At 46.3% G+C, this 20,396-nt stretch overlaps 1 long non-coding RNA gene across 1 annotated transcript; it reads left to right on the top strand.

The window, feature by feature from the left end:
* The first annotated feature begins 337 nt into the window (after positions 1 to 337).
* Positions 338 to 6,278, top strand: LOC136993437 (uncharacterized). Its single transcript, XR_010885754.1, has 3 exons — positions 338 to 370; positions 1,176 to 1,306; positions 5,952 to 6,278. It is a non-coding gene; the product is annotated as an uncharacterized lncRNA (long non-coding RNA).
* Positions 6,279 to 20,396: the final 14,118 nt, after the last annotated feature.

The following is a 20,396-nucleotide window of genomic DNA, read 5'->3' as shown; positions in this document are numbered from 1 at the left end:
GTTCTGAGTTGTGAGTGATTGTCATTTTCTTTGACTCTGACAAAACAAACAGTAAAAGAGATGGGATAGTAGAAGGCTTTTTGTTGATTTTTTTAGGATGCAAGAACTGGTATTCAGTTAACAGCTCCTCTACAGTGGCTGCTGTCATGAGCTCATTGACTCAGGCCCTGAGAGGTTGTCTGGCTGCTCATCAGGTTCCCCTTACAAGCCCTTGTCAGAAAGGACTGCTTCGTTTTGTTCTCTTCTCCAGTGAAGTTGCTCTTAGGAACAAGTGAAGAGCGAGGGTGCCAAGGCAGACTGAACAGGCTGGGGACTGCAATTTCTAAGGAATGAAAGAGAAGGAGAAAGGGGCCTCACGTGGCAGAGGATGGTATGCAGGGGTAGTGTCCTTTTTTCTGAGTCTAGAGTGTTACAATAATGTAATGATCTTTAAGAACAGAATCCTGAAAACAAAGTGAAAGCTTAACCACCTTCCCCATTCCTCAAGAAATCCTTCAAACAATCTCTTCTCCTCAAATAACTATTTATTTAAGTGCCCTATAAAGGACTGATTACTTTCTTTGTCAGTTAGACCTATATTCAGCCCATCAGTGTCGGTCTGTTAATATGTAATCCCTCTTTTCCCTTGCTCAGGTGGTCTTTGGGTTTTGTCAGTAGGCTTTTTCATTTGAACAAATTTACTCTCTTTCCCTTTGGCACTTTTTCCTCCAACATTTGATCTGTATGTGATTATGAAGTCTCACTTGCTTCCATACTCTTGAACTCCCCAGGGTATAGGCTTATAAGGCTCCCATAGTTATAAACAGCTCTCTAGGTCAAGCAAGCAATGATACGTTGTTTGAGAACAGAGAAAATACTGGCCAAAACCTCTCATTGCTCAGTACAATCAGGTCTTCACCTGTGGGAGCATGTGTATTTATAGCCTTGTCACAGAACATCATAATTAGACATGCCCATAAGGCAGCCACAGCCCATAACGTTGTCACAGCTCAGGGACTCCATTATTAGTACTGTGTCATCCGAGGGTTAGGCTGCAAGCAGATAACCTATCTAATACAGTAATACTTAAGGGAATTAGCCATGGTTCCAATTTGGGGTGATTAGTTTTGAATCTGATGCTAATGCATTGTTCTGCATTGTTTCCCTGAAGACTAAAGTTGTCTTTTTACGCCCAGAACAGGTACAGTTTCCGCCTCAACAAAATCAAACCTGCTCAGGAGGAACTACGGCTACGTGGTCTCCATCAACTGCTGGTGTTCAATCTCCATGAACGGTTTTGTCAGTGGACTTGAATGAGACTGCAGAGGTAATTGAAAGATTTCTTTTATGATCTTGTTCCTGCCAACAAAAATAGAAGTAGTTTAAAAATGAAAGAAAAGGAAAGGAGCTTCCCTCACAGGATCTGTCCAGTTACAAAGGTAACGAGCAATCACTTGGTTGGCATTTGTTTGAAACCAATGCATATCTAGGTTTGCCTTGAACAGCTAAATTAGAGGTGAAATGGTCAGCTAAGAAGTTAAAGTCCGCTCCTTATTTCTTTCCCTTGAGATATACTGCATCCCACAAATTTTATTTAGAGGCAAAGGAGAGGGACACAGCTGGATTGCTGTTAGATTCATAAGAGTTGACTCAGGCCAAGTAAAAGGTATTAATTCTACACCTGTTTATTTACAGAAATATCAAGCTGGTTACTTCTGTTTCATGGCTGTGTGTTATTTCAAAGATATGGCACACTGATTTCAAAAGCATTTGCTGGAATGCTTCTATTGAAAGCATAGGAAGAGAGAAGAAAGAGTGGATCTCAAACTATAAAGAGTTAAATCAAATCTTGCTGTTAACAATTTTCCTTGGTTTCTTCTCCCTAGTTATGTGAAGTTCTTTATTTAAAAAATCCTTTTCTTGACACTCTTTCATGGTATGAGCTGCTTGTGATGGGGTAGAGGGTGCAGGGAAGGCAGTTTTAGCCAGTCTTCAGTTATTGGAAATTGAAGTTGTTCCCTTTGGCAAAAAAAAAAAGGGCGGGGGAGGGAAAAAAGATTATAGCAGGAGGCAGACAAAAGATGCGTTTTCTTGCTTGTTTGAAAATTAGCTATGGGGAGTTGCACACACATAGCACAGACTCTCAGCAGCTGTTCAGAGCTCACAAACTTTTATGCCTGAGCTTTTTTAACGACCTTACTGAGTTTGCTTTTCTGACCACAGACTCGGAGCCGTTTTGGGAAATGTGTGTTTGCCAAGCACTTATTAGGCAGGAAGCAAGAGGAAAGGGGATGAAGATAGGCAAGCAGAGGAAATAGGGAATGGTGAAGCCAAAGCTTCCAAGTTCCCAAAGAAACCATGAAGACCTGTTTTTCTTAGCTTGAACTCGCAAGCTCAAAACAAATGTCTTCACTCCTTGTTATGTTGAATTTACGTATTCAAATGGACTCCTTCCCTTTGACCTACTTTGGTCAGCTTAAACTGTAGGCCTGTGCACAACGTGGGAAGGGGAGGAGTTTTTCTGAAACTATGAATTCCTTTATTGTTATTGGGGTCGGTCATGCATATCTTTAATGTCTGGGATTGAATCTTGAGCTGTACCTAATAAATATTAGGCAGTACTCAGGGGAGGATTTGCATTGCACATGCTTGCAGTCCTGTTACCTTCTGTGGTATCCAACACTCCCATCATATTACTGCTTCCTTCTGGGTTTCCTGGGCATCAAGCAGTCAATTATTCACCCTTTGTGCCTCCTGCTTGCTCTTCTAAGTGTCATCATCCCTTCTCTGCTATCAAACCTCTCCCTAAAATCCCACATCCTCCTGTCTTGCCATGTTTAATCTGAATTAGTAACTCTTTACAGCTGGAACCATATATCAGTCCATGCTCATGAAATTAGTGCATACATTTCTGATGTTTGACCTGTGTGACATTTAATGATAGCCAGTAGCATGGATGTGATTGGTAGCTACAGGTATGTCTTCACTGGACGAGCAGTGTGAAAACATGGAAGAGATGCTTTTTGGATGGGTCCTAATAAAGGCCTGGAAATTTCGAAAGATTAAAATTTGTGCTGAGCCATGCAGATGAGCAGAGCAGCTCTAATTGAAATACAGACTCTGTGTTGTTCTCAGAAACTGGGCAAAATTCCCCGTCTCAGCTCTGCCAGCATATCTCAGTCCTGGACTTCAGCACCCACTGCTTCTCTGCTCCATGAGACACACACTCAGCTTGGCGAGCGCATCTCAGTCTTGATCAGTAACACCTCCTGCTGTTCCAATTCTGGCTCCTTTTTGAGCAAAAAAAACCCCAACTCTCTTCTAAGTTGTGCCAAATTGCTTGGTTTTGGCCACAGAATGCATTTTCACTTGTCACTTAATGGGATACCTAGAGACCTTCATCCAACACTGTCAGCATCAGAGGAAAAAAGAACATGTGAACACCCAGCCCCCTGCTAAGTCCCCTAATTATATAGTGATGTGTTAATAACAAACATGCTTTCATGTCTTGGCAGTTGTAACACACTCGTCAGCAGAGTAGTCCTTCAGAAGTAGAATCACACAGGAAAGATGCAAGTCGCAGTTTAAATTACTTAAGTAGTATCAGCATAGTCTGTACCCAGAATTAGAGTTTGGAAGAAATACCTAGTAAGAAGCTGTCAGATGTCGGTTGCTTAGGTGTTCTGCAGAATCTGCACAATCACGTTAGAGATATTTGCTGTTGCAGAATTCAGAGGTTCTGAGCAAAGACTCTCTTCTCCCTCCCACCCCACCTCATGATTATAGATCTGCCTTATTTGGAGGTCTCGCCATCTCCCATCCTTTTGAGAGCTCAGCCATGAGGGGTGGAATGGCTTTCATCTTGGCTTAGGCACCCGAGCTGGAGCTGGGAACATCCAGATCCAGAATTACCTGCTTGCTGCAGTTTGAGCCAAATTGCTGGATTTTGCAGTGCTGATCCATCATACCCTGTGGTGATCTGCCTGATTCCAACAGAATACGCTGGGCCTGGGGCAAGTGCGAACCACCATGTGTGCTGGTGAATGCCCTGAACAATGAGAATTCGTGGCAGTGACTGCCTGAGCTCAGGAGCAATTGCCTTGTTTCTGGAGCAAATAATTCAGACACCAAAGGTGGAAGAATTAAAAACTTCATCAGAAGAAGAGAGGTTAGGAAATTATCACCAAGAAAGAAGTGAGGAAACTTTGGTGTAAAGATGTCTTGATTGCATTTCCATTCTTCCCACTATGAGATGTCAAGTTAGTGCAGCTGCACCAACTGAACAAAGTGGAAAAGGTCCTCTGAAAATAAGATGGAGAGGTTAGAAAGCCACAGAGGGTTAAGCTGTGGGACCTTAGGAGAAGGCTTAGGAGCCTTTAATTAGGCTTAGGAGAAAATAGAGAGAGGGGGCAGCAAATTAGAACTACAGAAAGAGGCGAGAGAGCCAAATGGGAGAGGATTCTTTTTCAGAAGAGCAGAGCAGGAGGCAACTGACTGGTTTTGTCATGTCATATTAGCTCATAAGCGTGAACTTCAGCTGTGTGTAAAGCCCCTCCTCATCCATGTGTGCGGCTTATTTGTTGGCTTGCACTTTGACTGGAGTCTGGAACAAGCCAACTTGCTTGCCTGGCAAGGATGGCAAACTCGGGTGCCCCCCCTACAGACAGTATGGCTGTGAGCAGCGGTGTCAGGTGCTGAGTGTTGCATAAAAACGGGCCAGCTAAACATCTATTTATCTGTCAGGTTTGGCCCTGTGAGCAGTCACATGAGAGTTATTAAATTTATTATAGGTGGTGGTGCATACTGGCGCAGAAGAAAGGATGGATATATATCTCGTATGAGCAGCGCATGCTAACAAAGCAGTGCTTTAAGAGCTTTGTTTTATTCTCAACTTCTTTGGTAAGATACAAGATGAATGACAGGTGCCCAATCTTATCTTTGGAAAGCAACTCTGAAAACAAAACTCTCAAAATATTCTTTAATCCCCTAAATCCATCCAATTTACATATTCATTGGTGAGTACAGACTGTATCTCATAACATATACTTTATTATATAGGTTACAAATTCAGTGCACATCATTTCAGCATTAATGGCGGTGCTAGTGTCATTGACAGTGAGTGTATCATAAAATGTTTGGTGTTTATAGAATCTGACTTCACTACTGTGACACAAGGGCATTGCTAAAACATCTTCAGTACCTCATCAGCATACACCTCAAACCAACAAATTAGCATAGTACAAGCCATCAGCAAAATTATAGGCTCTCTTCTATGTCAGAAGTGAGGCACTTATTGCTGTTATCATTCAAGAAAACTCCTAAAAGCTGGATCTCTGAGGAGCCTTTTGTTTGCAACCCTTTAAGCTTTAATTTAAGCCCTTGCTGTGGCAGAAGACTGTGGAAGAAAGATGTAGGTTTTAATTTAGAATAGAGGAGGCAAAGTATTTGTTGTCCTTCAGGGCTCCCCGCGTGCAGAGCTATACATGGAAGCCTTGGAGGTTACTCTGCCGATGGGTAGGAGAGCCTCGGTCAGATTTCTGCAGGCCTGAGGAAGGGAAGAGGCACGATCTTCGGCTCATAGCCCCACAGTTTTACCAGCAAAAAGGCACCTTTACTAGCATCGTTTGTGGAGAATATACAGCCAGTATGTAGTGCAGCTTTGCTAGCGTATTAGTGCTTCGTCCCAGAGAGCTTTGCTGGGTTACTCTTCAGGTGCTCCTATACCGATCAGATACGTGTAGTACGATGATAGCCTTTTTGTTTCTGTCTTATTCAACGTGTATCCTACGCATGTTTGAAGTAGGCATGGTCTGGATCTTAGGCACAGGCTATGTCTGTGGGAGCGGTTCTCTCCTGCCGGCTTTGACATTATTTTGCCACTCCAGTGGCATTCACAACTGTAAAGGAAGTGCATTGGATGGGGAGAATGTGAGGTGATGGTTACATCAGCTACGTGCTGCTCATCCTTGTAGATCCTGCCTTACAGGCTGCGCCGGCGTGGGTCCTTATCACACACCAGTCTGCTTCATCAGAACAGCCCCCAGGGCTGCCTTCGCTCCACCCTCCTGAGCTTTGCCTTGTGGATAGCACCTTCCAGTAGAGCGAGCATGGACCCCGCTACAGCTGAGACAACAGGAACTCAAGGCTGTAACAACTGGGCGTTTGGTTGTGCTTACTCACGGATGGGTGATCTGCAGACTAATATGATGTGCCTTTCGCGATATTGTAAGCTAGGCACATTGTAACATGCTAACTGAAGCCCCAAATCACATTTTGCAATAAACTTGTGTATTGCTCTACTGAGAGGCAGGTGTTTCAGAATTTTGCCAGTAAGACTGCCAAAACTATTTGTGTATTTCATAGTTCCTATTGTAAACTACTTGCATGCATCCCCCTGTCATATATTAACTGACACAACTCATAAATAACGGTGCCTAGCACAGCTGTCTTCCATAGATCTGTCTACAGAGATTTTAGCAATAGAACTTGCTTTAACAAGGTCGTTGCTGGTATTTTCCTCCCCTGTGAGTGACAGTGTGTAAGGCATGGAGTATTTGGTATAAAATGAAGAAGCCAGTGGTTGTAACTGTGGCTGCCCGTGAAACCAGATTTGTCTTAATAGGCAAAAGAGGTCTCTAACCTCTTCCTCAAATAGGCAGTGAGCAGAGAAGCAGAAACGTTTCTAGAAGAAACGTGGCAAAGGCAGAGAAGCAGAAACTTTTCTAGAAGAAATGTGGCCAAGACAAGTAAATCATGTGCAGGCAGAACACCCAGAAAATGCTTTATAAAAAGAAAAAGGGTGGGGGGAGCAAAGGGAAGGTGAAGCTGACCGTGTAAGGAAGGGGTTGAACAAGATTTCAAAGAAAGTATCTTTGTATGCTCTGGAAAAAAACCCAACCCTGTCACGAAAATCCAGAACAAAATCTATCCTTTTTTAAACATTATTTGAGATCTGTTTTGACTTATATTAGCATGTAGATCTCACTGAGGCTCTCTGAGCAAGAAAAGAAATTCATTTTCCCATTGTAGTTTTGAGGCACATGTAAATCTTGTAAGGGTGTGCTGTGTCTAGGCTAGGCAATGCATATGACAGGGAGAGGTGGCTGACCAAAAGGGCCTGAACTGAAAATCAGATAGGCTCGCAGGGAAATTACTGTGTGGTCTTACGGGTGACCAACTGGATTAGGCTCCAGAGACTTCCTTTTGAAAGACTACGTATGACTTAGGCCATCTGCCTTTTATGATCCCAGAGGTTATACTTAGTTAATGCTGCAGGGGTAATGCAAAAAAAAAACACCAAAAAAAACCCTGCAATGCTATTCTGAAAAATCTTCAGGCTAATTTAGGTGATTGGGTTGCTCTCATTACCTTAAAGCAGAGCAAATCTCTCTTACAGAAATGTCTGTTTGGCTTATAGTGCAGATAGCCCACATCGTAGCACTCTGGAAGACATAAGAAAAGGACCAGGAGGCAAATGGGCTAAAGAGAAGAGAGAAGGCACTAAAAGTACCTTCATGATGAACATATTGACATAAACTGTTCCTCCCTCCTCTTTACAAAAGTGTAGAAGAGAGCAGACAGATCCTTTTCTGCCTCTATTGCTTTTTGGATTTCAGAAGTGACTGCTGGGCTATGAAATTTCCCTTCTCTCTCAGTAGTGGCCAAGGCAGATTATCAGGTCTCTCTACTCTTTCCCCTTTTTCCTCTAGCTGAAAGTATGCAGAAGGCCTCAACGGTGAGTGACTCCATCTGCTGTCTAGAGGAGGTCATTTATTTCTGAAGGGAATGCTAAGACTTATTGATGGCTTGCTCCTGAGAAAGTCGGCTGCTAAATCCCCTTTGACAGAGAATTGGATTTAGCCAAACACGGGCTTATGAGAACAGTTTTGGTCGCCCATCAATCTGAAAAACTATATAGTAGAATTAAAAAATGTCCAGATAAGAGCAACAAGGATGATTACCAGTCTGGAACAGCTTTCATAAACGAAGCTGAATAAACACGGACACCTCAACTTTGCGCAGAGATGCTCTAGGGTGATACCACAGAGGCCTGTGAAGTCGTCCATGTCTAGAGGGTGAGCAGTGAATGATGGTTCGCTGTCTCTTTCCCAGGCATCGCACTGTTTCGCCGCTGGCAGAGATGAGATAACGGGCTGTGTGGGTCTGCTCTCTGAGCTGCTGCGCCTGTCTTGTGTTCTCCTCTGGAGAGGAGAGGTGTTACTGAGCATGTTACTTACTTCAAGTGAAGTCCTAAGATGCCTAATAGGGAAACGTGTGAAAAAAAACCCTCCCCAAACAGGGCTTCCTTAGGGGAGAGGAGCTGATAACTCTGTGGAGACTGCTACAGATTTAGCATGTGGCTGGCAGCTGAAGGTGAGAAAGACAGGTCTGGGCAGCTGCACAGGACGCTAAAGTGGGAAAGGACACAGCTATGCAGCAAGCACCTGATGACTAGACATACATATTATCAAAGTAGATGAGCCTGACTAGGACACTGCTCCCAGATGAGAAGCAGGAGCCTGAGGACAGCTGGCTTTTCAGAGACAGTGCATGTTACTGCTTCCGTTGGTTTCAGCTGGAGTCACAGGTGCTTGGATGCTTCTCACTGTTAGGCTCTTGAGCTTTCAGCTGGGCAGCTGTCCAGCCATCCTTCACTCCTTGGATCTTGTCCATGTCCACCAAATGTGATCTGAGAGTTGCCACCACAGCAGAGATATCAAACAGACACCTGGCATTTAATACAAACCGAGGTAAATTCAACCTGAAAATAGGACTGGATTACGCCTCGACTGCCAGCAAGAAATAAGCCTGTGATGGGGTTTCTGGCTGTTCCCTGAAGGCTGAGGTCGCAGCCCTTTAGATCAGCTCCAAACAAAAGGCAGAAACAGATGTTTGGATGAAACCATAAAAAACGCAGATATGGAGCAGCTCAGTGAGCCACAGAACCTTAGGTAAATCGAAAGCCAAGATGGGGGGGTTTCTTCAGGAGCAGCTGAGTGGGTTCTTTTGTTCTTTGTGGCACAACTGACAGATAATGTAGGGGGAGGAGAGACTGGTTTTGTTTTTAACTGTGAACGCCATGAAGGGATATGTTCTTTGTGAATTAATTAATTTAGAGAAAGTGGAGTTTAATTATTTGACAAAAGATTCCTTTCCACCCACTTTCCAGCTGGCACTCTAGTATGGTTTAAACATGGACTGTTGGATTCCCAGCATGCTTTAATATTTGAGCTGAAATAGCAACTTTTGTTTTGTGGGCCAGTCAGTACAAGTTGTGTGACCCGTGCTGCTCGCTGGTAACTGGTATTCTCCTGGTATTCTCCCACCGGGGAGTGGGAGGCCTAGGTGGTTCTGCCCTGCTTCAGACAGGGCTGATCTAGTAGCTGCGCATCCTGTTTGACAGACAGGATGAGTGGGAGGTAAGACTTCAATCTTTCTGAGCAAGGACTTCAGTTCCCAGTCCTGCCAGCAGAAGCCTTCTGTAATTTTTCCCTGTTTTTTTTTTTTTTTTTTGAAACTTAGGGAAATTATACTATTCTTCACCTCCAGGGAAGTGATACTATTCTCCACTCTAAAGGGAGGATTTCCCATTCAGATTATGCAGTACATCAGTGCTGCAGCAAGCCACATTAATAGGATACGCAGGAGTCAGTGTAGTAACTGATGTCATTCTGACAGGTGCAGGGACATCTTCAAGACAGAAGCTGCGGCAGATCATAATCACAGACTCATTAGTCTGCTAACAAGAGCTGGGGGAATAAACCTAAAATGAAATTATAGTTTGCTCTGGTAGCATGCAGCAGACACCTGCTGGCTTCCTATGGTCATGACTTGACCTTGGAAAGGTAGATGCTGTCTGCTCGCTGATAATAAGCCAGTTCAGAGACCGTGTAAACTTCACGTGTAAACTCCAGATTCTGTCCAGATCTTTCAAATGTTTGCAAACCTTTAATTCGATATATCAAACAGACGCATGTTATGGAGGCATTTACATCAACATGATGCACCTGGCCCACAGCAAGTCTTATCCCTCTGTGTAATGATATGAATTGAGAGGTGACCATACCTTCTGTTGTCAGTAAATGGGGTTGTGGGACAGCAGTGGCTTTCCTGTTAATGTCACCACTAGCAACAGAGCAAAGATATCTCTAAACTGCACAGGAATGTTTTGCAACGGTGATCTCATGTGAAGAGTTCAAACTGTATTTCAAGGGCAGAAAATCTTCTAAATAAAAGGAGATCAAATCCCCAAGAAACAGTTATGAAATGCCACTGTTAGTGCCCCAAAATGTGTTTAACTTATTTTGCTGAAACTGCATACTGTAGCTTACATATATATGACAAGAAAAGGACAAAAGTTTATGTAGCTGGAACACTGAGCAGCTTTACAGTTCATAAATACTGCAAGGCAACAGTAAAATGGGATCTTCATTCTGAGTAAACGAAAATGCAAAAAAAAAAAAAAAAACAACCCAGAGAGCATCAACCAAGATATCTGCGTGCCTGTTTTGGGTGCAGTTAGGAAGAATCTGAGAACAAATTGTAATACAAAGAGAGAGATTTACAATTGCAAATGTTTGCTACTCTGTCAAGATTGTGGAACGCCAAAGAAGTCCCATTTGCAATCCATAAATACTGAAGCCAACAAGACAGTGCAAGCCCCTGGAGAGGCAGACTCAGGAATTGCATCAGAAGACTCTGATGAGTTGTTTGTGAGGAGGGGAGGAGTGCAGAAGTACAAAGTAAGGGAAAGAACCTATGCATCTCGGAGAAAACAGACCTAAGCCCTGTGAATGCTCCAGGATGGTGAGGAACTTGAGACCCGTGTGGGCTTTCTTATTTTGCCTAGATCTGTTCATCTCTTGGGCTTCCTAAAGCAGAAAATATTTAAGATTCTTTTTGCCAGTTCTGTGTGTTTTGTTTTTCATCTGCAATGTGACCCTGGAGAAGTAAACTGTAAACTTGAGTTCCTGAAGGGTCGGGGCTATGCAAGTGTCCTCATGGTACTGGGCCGTGCTTCTGTGATGGAGTAACAACTGGCCTGGGCTTGGGAAGGGAGCCTTAAACAGCCGTGGAAGAGACAGTTTTGGAGTCTATCCGGATCAGAGTGACTCTGGCACACTGGTTCAGGTAGCAGAGCTCTGTCAGGACTCTGTCACCATCACCCTCCTATGGTTAAAGCCATGGTAGTGCCAACCCAGCAGCTGGGATGACCACAGCACTCTTAAACACAGCTGCAGGAAACAAAGCAAATACAGGGAATTCAATCTTGATTGTCACAGCTGTACATGGCAGCCTGACACGATGTGCACGTACATTCAGTGATAGAGGCAAGGGCAAATGGAGCTTACCCTGTGTCTCCTTTGGGCAATATGCAGTCAACCTGTTCCTCAGCCTAGAGCACCAAAAGAGGAATTTACTCTTCTATATGTATCTCCATACCCTGAGACCTGTGCTCTCACAATGTTACCGGAGCCAGCAGTGATAGAAGGACTAGCACAAAGAGGAAAAGTGCTAGGAAAAGCCAAAATCTCCTATCACGAGCATACTGAAGACCACCTGGAACTAGCACCAGGAGATCCTGTCAGTATCAGACTGTTTCCTCAGGATAAATCGTGCGCTTGGAAGCTGGCAGAATCTGTTGAGCAGATAAATTCTTGCTCATACAGCCCAACAGTAGAGAGTCATATATTTCACTGATACCACAAATACATACACTCGCTACAAGTGTAAGACAAATGAGACTTGGAGGACAGTGAAATATGCAGCCTCCTAAGGCCTGAGCAGCACGCAGAAGGAACGTAGGCCTACCAGCTTGCCGTAGATTTTAGAACAGACTCTCAGCCCCACTACAACCCCCTGTAAGCCAGCCTCCTGTCATGACAAGACTGGCTTGCACTCACCCACATCTAGCCGCCCACATAGCATGCACAAGATTTTTCACAATAGCAAGGAATGAAAGAACGACCTTCCCAAGCCTGGAGAAAACCCCTTTGGTGCCAAACAAGCTGAGTAAGGTAATCTGCAAAACAAGGTTGGTGTTGCATGTGATGGCAGGGCAGTATTGGGTGTGCAACAGTACAGGTATGTAGAATACATAATCTTATGTAAGATACGTGATGTTTATTTTGCTCTCTTAGATGACCGTGGCAGGAAGGAGCATCATGAAAAATCCTTTTCCAGTAGGAGGTGCTGGAGCATGATCCTGGCTAGGGCCTGAGGGCATGTCTAACCAAGCGCTGAGTATGGCCAAGCTGGCAGAGAGCAGGGCTCTGACACCACACAGCCCTGTGCGAGCAGAGCTGCTTGTCCTCGCTCGTGCGCAGCCCTGTGCTTCTCAACTGCTTCGGGGCCAAATGAAATGTTCTGGTCAATCCAAATCGCCTTTTATTTCCTTCGAAATTTCTTTTGCTGGCCAGTTATTCCAGCAACCATAGGATGGTGCTGAACGTCCTGTGGGTGTAGCCAGATCTGGGAGCCCAATGGCTCTGATACTGGGGGCCTCATGCAATCCTTTGCATTGAGGAAGGGGAGAAGCGTTTCCACAGCCGCCTTCTTTCCAGCCAGAAAACTTCTGCTCCCTGAGAGTTTCATTCCCCTTGGAGGAAGGCTGACTTCTCCAACACCTCACTCTTCTGACAGCGCAGAAGGTGCTCTGCCAGCTTTATCCAGCCTGCCTTGCATCTCAGGCAGTGTTTAATGTCCAGCCTTCTCTTTGTGTCTTACAAAGGGGTTTTATCCCTTTCTGGATCTCCTGGGGCTGGGACACCTCATCTTCATCCACTTAGAAAGTAAAATGACAACTGTAGTTGAGCTTCATTTACTCTACACATGCAACATATCTGTATTTGTGAAGCTCTTTTGTTCATATGTTTGGCTCCCAGCATTAGAAACGGCAATTTGCCCTTTAAAATAACAACAATGATCCCAAGCAAACCAAGCAGACTGCCTACAAAAGCAAAGCTTGCCATTGCTTTTCCTTGTGCCTTGCAAAAGACCTCTCGTATTTCTTCTCCTTCGCTGTGCGAAGCTCCGTGCACCAGTGGGGCGAGGGGGACGGGTCGCAGGCCGGGTTGGCAGGCCGTGCTGGGCGCTGAGATGCCTGGAGCGCGGTGCCCTGGGCAGGGTGAGAGCGGAGCCGGCCGCTGAGACGCTCTCAGTGAACGAAGCTTGAGAAGTCTGCCGTGACGAGGGTGCAAGAACAGGCTGGTGATGGTGTTATCCTGGTTGCTCAGTGCACTGCTGGATGTGGTTAGACCTTAGACGATGAGGTTAGACCTTAGACCTGGGCCCAGGAGAGGAATTCTTTTACTCCACACTCCTCTAGCCAAGCTAGAGGCTCAGGCCCCCAGCAGAGCCTCGGTTAACAGAGCTCACCTTTATGTAGAGTGCCCAGCAGTTGCTAGCGTTATGCAGACTAGACTGTGTGCCTTTGGGTGCCAAAATGCCACTGGCCTTGGCTCAAGGTGCTTAGAAGTTGCTGCTATTCTGAGCACTGCAGGAATCAGCTCTTGCGAAACGCCAGCTCCCCGCGCTGGGCCATGCCTGGCGCTTGCATTGCTCGCAGGGCAGGCAGGGGAGCGCCCCGCGGGCAAGCCGGGCGCCCGGGGTGTACGTGCCCCGCGCTTGCAGCGGCGCGGTGGGCCTTGTCCGGCTGTGCGGCGCCGGGCCCGCCTGTGCACGGCAGGCCTGCGGGAGAGGGCGCTGCGGGCCCGCGCTGCGCAGCCTGGCAGCTCCTGCCTCTCTGCAGAGCTGCGTTCGGAGGCTGGAGACAATGCACGGGGCAAAGCAGACAATAACAGGCAGCAAACAGCGGCCGAGGGGATTCACCTTGGAGCTAAGAGATTTCATTCCTTCAGAGGGGAAAACAAGATGCTGGAAGCTTTACACCAAACAGCCCGAAGAGGGGAAAAGGGAACAGATTATCAGTAAACACTTATAAGAAACAAGGAGCCTGTGAATTCCCAGACTGTAGTTAGTGCATGGGATGAGCAGAGATCTCAGCTTGCATCGAAGGGTGCTTTTGCTGGCGGAACATGCTTTGGAGTTCAGCCGCTGCTCACCAGAAAGGATGGTGGGGTTTATTTCATATGGTGGGATTTGTTGTTCTTTCTGTTCTGTTTTGGTTTTGCCCCCTAAATATTCAGTCCTGAAGTTTGTAGGTAGGAAGTGACCATAGAAATGGTCAAAATCTACATCAGAGAAGATGTATCATATCACAGGCATTTATTCTCTTTCCATTTCCATGAAAACGTGCTCTGGAGCCAGAGAATGGACTTTGGTGGTTTCAGGCAGAGCAGCCTGGTCCTCTGCCCTGCCAATATCTTGTTGACTCTCTCCAGGAAGAGCTGCTGGTAACAGCACACAGATGTGTGGCTTGGTCCCACCAGGTTCTGAGAGCCAGGTAACCTTGTCCTTTAGAATAACAATTCTTGATGTATCGTCCCAGAAACAACAGCAGTGAGAAACATTTGACTCCATACCTTCCCCTTCCCATCCTACCCTTCCACGTCCCCTTTCCTCGCCACTGCCCTGTCCCATCCTGCTGAGAAAACGGTGTACACCACAGGCTACAATTTTTAATTTCCTGGGGGGTGGAAGGGGTGGAGAGCACATCTTATGGCAACTGACAGGCTTTTTTGTTCTGCCTCAGTCCTTTTATTAACCCCCTGCTAGATCATTCACTCTCTCTGCTTAGCTGCCCCCGCTGCGCTAGTGATGAGAGTGTTTGTAACAGCAGGTCTGCCTTGGGAGATTATGGGGATCCCGTGGACAGGGAGCAATGGGTTGGTCGGCGTGCGCACACAGATTGCTAGCTGCAGCTTTGCCTCCATCTGCCCTCTCTGCTGGGCGAGATACCTTTCATTATCCCCGTAGTGACAGCAGAACATTTCTCATCCCCCTAGAGCTACCCTGTAGCTCCTTGTTCACCGATTTGATGTCCCACCTGTGAAGTCTGAGGCAATGCAGTGGTGGGCAGGCTGCTGAGAGTTCCGCGGGAGATGATGTGTTGCGAACGGATAGGAAGGAGCTCAGTTAAGGCAAGGACATCTTCTGTTATCCTATGTGCTCTGCTATCCTTCAGCTTTGGATAGGCCCTTTCTTTCTTTTTTTTTGCATCTCAGGCAAAACTGAGTGTTTCCAATCAATAACTGTGTGTCCATTTCCCCTTCGGTATTTCGGGTCTCACTTCCATAAAACCTTGGTCCCAGGTGTGGAATCAAAGAATTTATGAGAGTAATCTAGAGCTTTCTGGGCAGTTTCTGCCTTTTCCTCTTGGATCAGATTATTGTTGGTGGTTGATTATGCAAACAAATTAATTTGGGATGCACACACAAGTTCTAATTAGCTGCAATTATTCACTTACTTCCTCCCTGCTTCCCTCCCACATCACTAGAAATTCAAAAATATCACCTAACACAGTGTGCCCTGCAATAATTATCCTCCAGGCCAATCCTGAACCTCTCAATCTATGATCAATACCTTCATCTGTCAGCCACGATTAATTAAATGGAATCCCACTTTCAGAGCTTTGATTCATATCACCCCAGAACAGCTTACTATGCATTATAATCCAAACGTGATTCTAATAATGTCCTCAAGTGAAAGGGAGAGGCTGAGTGATACATCAAAAACAACTTCATTAAAAAGCTAAATGCTACAGGAACTTCCATTGTAAGGCAAGGGGTGAGTAGATGGGACCATATTCTGCTCTAGACCCTGGCTGCTTCGTATGGGGAAATAATGCTACTAAAATCAAAGGCGTGAACAAGTGTATTTTTATGAGAAAGGGAAGCAGAATTTGGCCTAGCGAGATTACTTTGATGTCTGCACAGTCTGTGTAGGTGTGTTCTGTTCTACAGAGGCTTCTTATTTTGGCCAGTGGTTTCAGTTTTGGAATTGGATACGGTTCTGCCCTGTAATGCAGTATCCACAGGCTGTTCTGGCCTGGCTCTGCTCTATGATGGTCCAAGCCAGAACTCCAAAGATGCTATAGCAAAGCTCTTCGAAAAGTAAAATTGATGTTTTACTTGAGAATCTCCTGATTGTTTTAATAACTCTCCATTCTACACATGAAGAGGTAAAAGTTAAGTGAGATGTTAGGTCCAGCCATGCAATGGCAAAGCAGGGACTGGATACAAGATTCATGGCTCCCTCTCCTCTTCCTGCCTTCCTCAAACAGGAAAGGAGGTCAGATCTAAAAGGGGTGATTTGGATCTGCTCCAGGTCTTAAACCTGGCAGCCAATACCCTTTTTGCTGATGCTGACCATGCGTATCAGCCAGACAGCATCCTCTCCTAGGATTTCTGCCTTCACATTCCTTTTTGACTCTGATTCGCAGTCAGCCTCTCTCTCCCAGATGCATGTCCCTTGCACCTGCACCTCGGGGCTTCAGATGCCTCAGACCCAACGTGCAGGAGTCTGAGGGCGGCCGCTGTTCTCTGCACAGGGCAGGCAGCTGAGCAAATCTTCAGGAGATAAGAGATGATGAGCGGAAGACTTTTCACTTCAAGCCCCCTGGAAGAAAGTGGAGCTGACAATATTGCAAAGAGTCATGACCCCAGGACTGGGAGCAGCAAATCTAACTATGCCCGAGCTCTCCAGCAGTCCTCAGTGTCCAATTTCAGCAGTGCGGGTATCTGGGGAGTTTCCAGGACATGCTACATCTTCCAAATGATAGATGTGTTTTGTTTTCTGCCCTTGTAGGACAAATGACTTTTGAGGCATTATCAAAGGGGAATACATAAGCTGTGTAAGTCAGCTCAGGATCCGTGTTAGAGGAGAGCGCAGTCTTTGTACGGCACAAGCAGGAGCTTGTTGCTGGTGAGGGAAATGTTAGACTTGGCCTGCCTGGCCAAATTTACACCTTGGTGGTACAGTGCGAATGGAGGAAGTGGCAGATATGCAAAACCTTCCACTCTGCCTGTGTCCGTACTCACTAGGGGCTGGAGCCCGGAACCGCAGTAGCGTTGCTTGAGGGAGCTGCAGAGCTGACCACAGGCTGGAGAGGCATGTTTTGCATAGCCGTTTCAATTTGAAAGTTCATTCCAGTTCAGTGAGGCTCTCATGCTCGCTTTCCGTACACAGTTCTAGTATTCAAGCTGTACCAGCGCGCATTCTTGCATCCAGAGATGGTTAAAGCTGGAACATTCCCTAGGCAAATTTCGAAAGTTTGATAGGACATTCAATTAGGGAAGAAAAATGATAGCACATAGTGTGCTGGTCACTGAATATGCCTCACTGACAAAACGGTTCTCTGGTAGAATTTGCAAATTATTTTGCATACTGATCACGGCTGAGAATTTCCCGATTGCTTTGCGGAGAGAAAAACCAATATGTGAAACTTTCAAAATAATAATTTGCTGGGAATTTTCTGCCTGGCTCTTTCCAAAACACTGTTCTTGCTTTTTGCTGAAGATCAGAATGGTACGCTGGCTGTTGCTCTCGTTTGCAATTTAAGCTTCAGTTTGTAAATTGCAAAATCTGTGTGATCAGAATGATTTTAGGTTCGTGCAAGCCAAAGAATGCCAATTTCTCAGCTACCCACCTAAGCAAATCGAGCAGTGGGGTTTGTAATGGAGCAATAAAGCGCAGTGCCTTTGTAGGTGTAAACTGTTAGCCTTAGGTTCTCTGCAAGACAGAGGAACAAAGGCCGTTTTGCTTTCAGCAGCCACTCGAGAAGTGTGGTCCCCCCCACCGCACTCGCATGGTGAAAGGCTCTGCCGGTGAGGCTTTACAGCCAGGCTAAAATGAAAATTATGTACAAAATGTAGAGGAGAGAATTCGTACCTCTGCATTTGGCTGTTGTGCTGGGTATGACATCACTGTTAGCCAATCAGCAGGCTCCCTGGGTGGCTGGCGTTCTCATAAAAGCCGCTTCATCCGAATAATTTACAATAATAATTTATTCACCTTCTGGGAATGACACCACCTGACTCTCTAACAGCCAGAGAGAGAACGCGTGCAAAGGTCTCAGGTGCTAGACACTATAACTGTGCCCTGAACAAGTACATCTCCACCCGAAGATCCTGAGAGTGGTGTTCAGCTTGCAGATAGTCCAAGTGGTTACTTGTACTAATATCACCCTAAGAGTGAGCACCCTAAAGGTGCTCAGCGCTGCAGGCACTTGGAGCAAAAGATGGTCCCCATGGCATCAGGAGCTAGTAGCTCCGGTAGGAAGTAGCTCTAGGGCTGCATAACCGGGCCAGCTGCTGAGCTCTGCCATGGCTTACAGACCTGCTCAGCAAACCTGGGCAGCGTGTGACAGGTTCTTCTTGCTCCCCAGGAGTCTAGGGGAACAAGGTGCTGCTTTGAATGGAAACCTGGAAGAATTTGGCCCTTTTGAATCAGGGGTTTGCCTGAAGGAGGGACAGGGAACACTGCATCTGAAAGAGGGAGGCTGAGGCACCACAGTTTTGTGTACAGCTCAGTTCCCTGGTACTAAGCAGGGAAGGAGCTGACCATGCAGCAATGGCTTGGATATGGCCACTGGCAGTTGTGTCACTCAGTTCAGCTCAGAGCAACCTTCTCTCCAGTCTGTGATATCACAAGCTCTTCTAAATTTCCAATGTGGCATCCAATCTTACAGGCAATAAATAATAGCCCTGCAAGCGCATGTGCAGTGTTCAGGGACTCCAGCATGGAAACGCTGAGGAATGAAGACAGACCACACTAAAAAGAGAAGCAGAGCTTGTGGGGTCTTTCCCTGAGTCACAAGAAAGTGTTGCTTGGAGCAAGGTCCTGCAGTACCCTGGGGCTTAGCAGCAGGCTGCATGCTCACTGCACAGGAGATGTGGCAGCCGCTTGTCCCGCATCCCTCTGGAAGTAGCTTCATCTGCTCCGGAAGGCTCCCAAGCTGGTGTGTTGTCCTGGAGGCTCTTTCAAGGCTATCTTCGGCAGGCTGTGTGGTGCCATGAAGGGTCTGTCTCCACTGTGGCCTGGTGGTGTCTCTAGCCATCCTGTGAACTCTTTAGGGCAGCCAGAGCTGTCCCACAGCAAGACATCTCCTGTAATCTGGCAGCAGACAGTATAACTGCTTGTGAAGAGCACATAGGCTGTGTCTGTCCTGCAGGTGTAAGTTCCCCATACCAGTCTCTGCACAGGCACTGCTGGATTTGGAAGCAGAGCACAGAGGTGCTGAACAGACACCAAAACATGAAGGCAACAAAAATAAGAGATCACTTCTGCCCTGATTAATTTGCTTTATTTAACAGGGGGAGGATGCAGCAGAGCTGGGACCAGCAAGCAGATGTCCTGAGTCAGCACAAGGAACTCCAGACTGACGTTCCAGTATAACCCCCAGCACACTGAAACAGGTGATGGAGAAGTCATTTTGAAGTGCAGCTGGGTTAAAAACCAGTATTTGTTAGGTGACAGAGTGCAGGGGTTATTCTCACAGTGTGCAGGCAGTAGGGACTGCATGGCTTTGGGGAAGTTTGAAATTAGAAAACAAAATCCAAAGAATTCAACCAGTGGAGGTAACTTGCTCTGCAAATCCTCTTGCAAGTGCATTCAGGTAGGCTTCGCGTTGGGAGTTGCTCCAGTAGTTTACCCTAGACCTGTGCGCTGCATCGATCCCCGAGAGCAGGACAGCTCCACATGATGAATAACCTACCTCTCAGCTCTTCTTAATGAAGTGTTCAGCCAGCAGTCCATACTGCTCTGATGGGGTCTATTACGACTCAGGTTGGAGGAGTTGATTAAGGAGATATGATACAACCTTGTTAGCTGTATGGAAAGGTTCCTCATTTAGGGCCGGATCCTGTGCTTAGATGAGTGTTGGAGGGGTGGGGGGATACAACGAGCTACGAACAGTGTTAATGAGGGGTAGGGAGGACTCTGCAGTCCCCTTTGATTCCCAAGTAAATCTACCCTAGGTACGTTTCGCCTTGATTTGTTACCCTCTGTGTAGTGGTAAGCCTGAGAGGCCTTGAACGTCCTCAGTGAGAGTGGGAGGTGCACGGCCCCTTTCTGAATCTGGCCTTCACGGAGTCCTGAAATCATTCAGCTCCCCCAGCCTGAGGGGCTCAGCTCTGCTCGGTCCCTGTGTAGATAAGGCCCTTTTTCTCCGAGCAAGGACTGAACAGAGAGACAGGCCAGTCTCCTTCCCCAGTGCCCTCCTTCTTCTAGTTGTACCGCTTTCGTAGGCTCTGGTTACTTTCACTGGGGGCCAAATCCTGGCTCAGTTGAAGGCCACAAGGAGATTTGCCGCTGCAGTCCCTCACTGGGGTTGTTTCCTCAAGTATTTCCAGGCTATCTGTGGCAACCAGGAAGCCCTGGCTGCAGGCCACATAGGGCAGCAGCGCACTGGCCATGTGGGGTGTCTCCCTGTTTGTGTAGCGTGAGAGACCCAGGCCTGCTGATGCGGCTAGCGCAGGACTTTCTGATCACTGGCTCTGGAGGACCCCTTCCGACTG

This window comes from Apteryx mantelli, chromosome 15 (genome assembly GCF_036417845.1).
Source record: "Apteryx mantelli isolate bAptMan1 chromosome 15, bAptMan1.hap1, whole genome shotgun sequence".
NCBI lineage: Eukaryota > Metazoa > Chordata > Aves > Apterygiformes > Apterygidae > Apteryx > Apteryx mantelli.
This window is presented reverse-complemented; position numbering and strand designations above follow the sequence as displayed.